This window comes from Ylistrum balloti, unplaced genomic scaffold (genome assembly GCF_031769215.1).
Source record: "Ylistrum balloti isolate Yb309-2 unplaced genomic scaffold, AGI_CSIRO_Ybal_v1 Utg369954, whole genome shotgun sequence".
In the NCBI taxonomy this organism is placed as follows: Eukaryota; Metazoa; Mollusca; class Bivalvia; order Pectinida; family Pectinidae; genus Ylistrum; species Ylistrum balloti.
The window spans coordinates 1,026,552-1,033,868 of NW_026782055.1; positions in this window are offsets into that span (position 1 = coordinate 1,026,552).

Below are 7,317 nucleotides of genomic sequence, written 5' to 3' on the forward strand. Positions count from 1 at the left end.
TGACTAAGTTCCATTACCACGTCGTTATTGCCTAACGGCTGTACAATTGGACACACGTAATCTGGTCATTGTCTTTGAATTTAAACAAATGGAATCTCCAGTTAGTCAATTGCCTTGCTTCCAACATATGCAGTTTTGTATCAAACAGGCGCCAAGCAAGCCGCCTGATGACATAACGATAGGGTTCGTCATCCAGGAAAAATCCACGATGTTAATTTGTCTCTGATTTCTCTCCAAGTATGTTTTTTTGCTTCCAGTAGGTATTGATCGAGAAAGAATTGTTTTCAGTGTGTTTGAGACTGCAAGTGAAATGTCACACAGGGATGACATTTCGAGGAGGCGGCAATTACCCACGGAAACATTCGTACAGTTTACGATAGCTTAAAATGTATACATCGTTCTCCATTTAACCAGATTTCAATGTCGCATCGCCTGCCTCCGAGGCGCCTACAAAGATACACCTAAAAGATTTTATAAAATCTCCGAACATAACTCTTGTATAATGATACTGCACCCTCTAAACTATTCTAGATTATTGGTTATTATTATCAGCTGTTAACATGTAACCAATGTGGATATTGTCGTCACTTGACCTTCACTACGTGTAGTCACTGTTGTCATGTGACCGTCGCTACAGATAGACACCATTATCATGTGACCTTTTCTGTTTGTAGAGACCGTCGCCTTTCGACAATATCCGTTGTTTATAGACACAGCTATCATATTACCTTACCTTTGTAGACACAGCCATCATATGACCTTACCTTCGTAGACACCATCGTCATATGAACTTACCTTTGTAGACACCGCCATCATATGACCTTCCTAATTTTTAGACACTTATGTCATATGACCTTTGGTATTTGTGACTGCTGTCGTCATTGGATTGAATTAACTATTTATAGACAATATCGTCACATGACGACACATCATGAGACACCGTCGTCATATGAACTTTGCTATATTTAGATACCGCCTTCACTAGATACCGCCTTCACTAGATATCGCCTTCACTAGATACCGCCTTCACTAGATATCGCCTTCACTAGATACCGCCTTGATACCGCCTTCACTAGATACTAGATATCGCCTTCACTAGATACCGCCTTCACTAGATACCGCCTTCACTAGATATCGCCTTCACTAGATATCGCCTTCACTAGATATCGCCTTCACTAGATATCGCCTTCACTAGATACCGCCTTCACTAGATACCGCCTTCACTAGATATTGCCTTCACTAGATATCGCCTTCACTAGATACCGCCTTCACTAGATACCGCCTTCACTAGATATCGCCTTCACTAGATACCGCCTTCACTAGATACCGCCTTCACTAGATATCGCCTTCACTAGATACCGCCTTCACTAGATATCGCCTTCACTAGATATCGCCTTCACTAGCCTTCACTAGATATCGCCTTCACTAGCCTTCACTAGATATCGCCTTCACTAGCCTTCACTAGATATCGCCTTCACAAGCCTTCACCAGATACTGCCTTCACTAGACATCGCCTTCACTAGATACCGCCTTCACTAGATATCGCCTTCACTAGATATCGCCTTCACTAGCCTTCACTAGATATCGCCTTCACTAGACATCGCCTTCACTAGATACCGCCTTCACTAGATATCGCCTTCACTAGATACCGCCTTCACTAGATATCGCCTTCACTAGATACCGCCTTCACTAGATACCGCCTTCACTAGATATTGCCTTCACTAGATATCGCCTTCACTAGATACCGCCTTCACTAGATACCGCCTTCACTAGATATCGCCTTCACTAGATATCGCCTTCACTAGCCTTCACTAGATATCGCCTTCACTAGCCTTCACTAGATACCGCCTTCACTAGATATCGCCTTCACTAGCCTTCACTAGATACCGCCTTCACTAGATACCGCCTTCACTAGATATCGCCTTCACTAGATACCGCCTTCACTAGATATCGCCTTCACTAGCCTTCACTAGATACCGCCTTCACTAGATATCGCCTTCACTAGATATCGCCTTCACTAGATATCGCCTTCACTAGATATCGCCTTCACTAGATACCGCCTTCACTAGATATCCCCTTCACTAGATACCGCCTTCACTAGATATCGCCTTCACTAGATACCGCCTTCACTAGATATCGCCTTCACTAGATACCGCCTTCACTAGATACCGCCTTCACTAGATATCCCCTTCACTAGATACCGCCTTCACTAGATATCGCCTTCACTAGATATCCCCTTCACTAGATATCGCCTTCACTAGCCTTCACTAGATATCGCCTTCACTATATACCGCCTTCACTAGATATCGCCTTCACTAGATAGCTCCTTCACTAGATACCGCCTTCACTAGATAGCTCCTTCACTAGATACCGCCTTCACTAGATACCGCCTTCACTAGATATCGCCTTCACTAGATACCGCCTTCACTAGATACCGCCTTCACTAGATAGCTCCTTCACTAGATACCGCCTTGATACCGCCTTCACTAGATACCGCCTTCACTAGATATCGCCTTCACTAGATACCGCCTCAGATATCGCCTTCACTCGCCTTCACTAGATACCGCCTTCACTAGATACCGCCTTCACTAGATACCGCCTTCACTAGATATCGCCTTCACTAGATACCGCCTTCACTAGATACCGCCTTCACTAGATAGCTCCTTCACTAGATACCGCCTTCACTAGATACCGCATTCACTAGATACCGCCTTCACTAGATACCGCCTTCACTAGATACCGCCTTCACTAGATATCGCCTTCACTAGCCTTCACTAGATATCGCCTTCACTAGATATCGCCTTCACTAGATACCGCCTTCACTAGATACCGCCTTCACTAGATATCCCCTTCACTAGATACCGCCTTCACTAGATATCGCCTTCACTAGATATCGCCTTCACTAGATACCGCCTTCACTAGATACCGCCTTTACTAGATATCGCCTTCACTAGCCTTCACTAGATATCCCCTTCACTAGATATCGCCTTCACTAGATACCGCCTTCACTAGATACCGCATTCACTAGATACCGCCTTCACTAGATATCCCCTTCACTAGATATCCCCTTCACTAGACACCGCCTTCACTAGATATCCCCTTCACTAGATACCGCATTCACTAGATATCCCCTTCACTAGATACCGCCTTCACTAGACACCGCCTTCACTAGATATCCCCTTCACTAGATACCGCATTCACTAGATATCCCCTTCACTAGATATCCCCTTCACTAGACACCGCCTTCACTACCGACTAGATCCTTCCTAGATATCGCCTTCACTAGATACCGCCTTCACTAGATATCGCCTTCACTAGATACCGCCTTCACTAGATACCGCCTTCACTAAATATCCCCTTCACTAGATACCGCCTTCATCTTACCTTTACAATTTGCAGATACCGTCGTCGCTTGACCTAATTCACTGTTCGTTGTCATCGCCGTCATATGACCTTCAATGTTTGTAGACAGTGCCGTCATATGACCTTCACTACATGTGTCGTTTGAAGCATATAATATTTCAAGCCGACCAACAGAATATCTTCCAGTGTACTCACCATAGATAAATTTGGCAGTTAAAAAGCATCCATACAACAATATAGCGACTGGGCTTTTTAGAAATGTACCCGTATAAAACAATATATTATCTAAACTCGTATGGATTATGGTCATATTTGTACCTGTATTAATTTTTATGAGTGATTGTGTTTTTTTTGTTTCTGTTTTTTTTTTTTTTTTTTTCGCCTTTTTAAAATCACACCATGTTTATTCCATAAAATAAAAGCATCATCAACACAGCTTATGAAATACTGTTAAAGCTTTATCATAAACAATCGCGATAGACGCGCCTGCTGACCTAGGATCTATTGCATCCTGCAGACCTAGGATCTATAGAACCCTGCTGACCTAGGGTTTATAGAACCCTGCTGACCTAGGGTCTATTGAATCCTGCTGACCTAGGGCCTAGGGTCTGTAGAACCCTGCTGACATAGGGTCTAGAGAACTCTGCTTACCTAGGGTCTATAGAACCCTGCTGACCTAGGGTCTATAGAATCCTGCTGACCTAGGGTCTATAGAACCCTGCTGACCTAGGGTCTATATAACCCTGCTGACCTAGGGTCTGTAGAACCCTGCTGACATAGGGTCTAGAGAACTCAGCTTACCTAGGGTCTATAGAACCCTGCAGACCTAGGGTCTATAGAATCCTGCTGACCTAGGGTCTATAGAACCCTGCTGACCTAGGGTCTATATAACCCTGCTGACCTAGGGTCTGTAGAACCCTGCTGACATAGGGTCTAGAGAACTCTGCTTACCTAGGGTCTATAGAACCCTGCTGACCTAGGGTCTATTGAATCCTGCTGACCTAGGGTCTATAGAACCCTGCTGACCTAGGGTCTATAGAACCCTGCTGACCTAGGGTCTATAGAACCCTGCTGACCTAGGGTCTATAGAATCCTGCTGACCTAGGGTCTATAGAACCCTGCTGACCTAGGGTCTATAGAACCCTGCTGACCTAGGGTCTATTGAATCCTGCTGACCAAGGGTCTATAGAACCCTGCTGACCTAGGGTCTGTAGAACCCTGCTGACCTAGGGTCTATAGAACCCTGCTGACCTAGGGTCTATAGAACCCTGCTGACCTAGGGTCTATAGAACCCTGCTGACCTAGGGTCTGTAGAACCCTGCAGACATAGGGTCTAGAGAACCCTGCTGACCTAGGGTCTATAGAATCCTGCTGACCTAGGGTCTATAGAACCCTGCTGACCTAGGGTCTATAGAACCCTGCTGACCTAGAGTTTATAGAATCCTGCTGACCTATTGTCTGTTGAACCCTGCTGATCTAGAGTCTATAGAACCCTGCTGACCGAGGGTCTATAGAACTCTACTGACCTAGGGTCTATAGAATCCTGCTGACCTAGGGTCTATAGAACCTTGCTTACCTAGGGTTTTTAGAATCCTGCTGACCTAGGGTCTATAGAACCCTGCTGACCTAGGGTCTTTTGAACCCTGCTGACCTAGGGTCTGTAGAACCCAGCTGAACTAGGGTCTGTAAAACCCTGTTTAACTAGGGTCTATAGAATCCTGCTGACCTAGGGTCTATAGAACCCTGCTGACCTAGGGTCTATAGAACCCTGCTGACCTAGGGTCTATAGAACCCTGCTGACCTAGGGTCTATAGAACCCTGCTGACCTAGGGTGTGTAGAACCCTGCTGACATAGGGTCAATTGAATCCTGCTGACCTAGGGTCTGTAGAACCCAGCTGAACTAGGGTCTGTAGAACCCTGTTTAACTAGGGTCTATAGAATCCTGCTGACCTAGGGTCTGTAGAACCCTGCTGAACTAGGGTCTGTAGAACCCTGCTGAACTAGGGTCTATAGAACCCTGCTGACCTAGGGTCTATAGAATCCTGCTGACCTAGGGTCTATAGAACCCTGCTGACCTAGGGTCTATAGAACCCTGCTTACCGAGGGTCTATAGAACTCTACTGACCTAGGGTCTATAGAATCCTGCTGACCTAGGGTCTGTTGAACCGTGCTGACCTAGGGTCTATAGAACCTTGCTGACCTAGGGTCTATAGAACCTTGCTTACCTAGGGTTTATAGAATCCTGCTGACCTAGGGTCTGTAGAACCCTGCTGACCTAGGGTCTGTAGAACCCTGCTAACCTAGGGTCTATAGAACCCTGCTGACCTAGGGACTATAGAACCCTGCTAACCTAGGGTCTATAGAACCCTGCTGACCTAGGGACTATAGAATCCTGCTGACATAATGTCAATTGAATCCTGCTGACCTAGGGTCTGTAGAACCCAGCTGAACTAGGGTCTGTAGAACCCTGTTTAACTAGGTTCTATAGAATCCTGCTGACCTAGGGTCTATAGAACCCTGCTGACCTAGGGTCTATAGAACATTGCTGACCTAGGGTCTATAGAACATTGCTGACCTAGGGTCTGTAGAACCCTGCTGACCTAGAGTCTGTAGAACCCTGCTGACCTAGGGTCTGTAGAACCCTGCTGACCTAGAGTCTGTAGAACCCTGCTGACCTAGGGTCTGTAGAACCCTGCTGACCTAGGGTCTGTAGAACCCTGCTGACCTAGGGTCTGTAGAACCCTGCTGGACTAGGGTCTATAGAACCCTGCTCTATAAAACCCTGCTGACAATCCGAGGGCGCCTATGCAACGATCAGTCCAATATTCGTCGTTCATCTGTGAAAGCGACCACCATGCTGTCGCGAACATCATATGCTCTTACTCATAAGCTTCCTGTAATCAAAATTGGAATATTATATCAGCGCGAGAGATACACGTGAGGATCAATATTGTCCAGTCGTTTTGTCGGGATGTTCCCCATCAGCTACCCCATTATCAAACACCACACGAAACATCGTTTACTTCAACACAAATCTCGTTCACAGCCATTTAATTAATTACTTTGAAGTGAGTGCCGTGCTATCTGGAGGCGTGATGGTGCTGCGAGCCTCTAGATACACTTACTCGTACCAATCTAGCAGTATGGTAACCATGACAATTAAACACATTCTATTTTAACAAGTGATTAATTACATATAGGTTTTGTCGCGGTATGTCGTCATGCGCGCGTCTCTCAGACTGAGCTGGTGCAATCCTCTTACAGTCAGGCTTCACTAGATACGATTGCTGAAAGAACGATAATCGGCCTTAGTTTAACGACCCTCTGATATGGCTCGTAAAATGAAGACTTCTCTCATCGCTTGGTTCACTTCATTGATGAAACGGATTAAAAGATAAACTCATTAAGGCAGATACATAAATGATCTCATCACAAAGATTCATCACATCGCTTGGACCAGCCCACAAAGATAAATTTTATAGCTTGGACCGGCCCACAAAGATCAATTTTATAGCTTTGACCGGCCCACAAAGATCGATTTTATAGCTTGGACCGGCCCACAAAGATCAATCTCATTGACCGACACACATAGATTCACTAATCGCTGGGACCGACACACATTGATTCACCAATCCCGGGGGCCGACACATAATGATTCACTGATTGCTGGAACCGACACACAATTGTTCACCCATCGCTAGGACCGACACACAATGATTCACGCCTCGTTGAAACCGACACACAAAGAATCACCCCTCCTGGAACCGACACACAAAGATTCACCTATCTCTGGGACCGACACACAATTTTTCACCAATCAATGGGATCGATACACAAAGATTCACCCATCGATGGGACCAATGCACAAAGATTCACCGATCTCTGGGACCGACACCCAATGATTCACCCTTCACTGAGACCGACACACAAAAATTTTATAAAATCCTCGTATT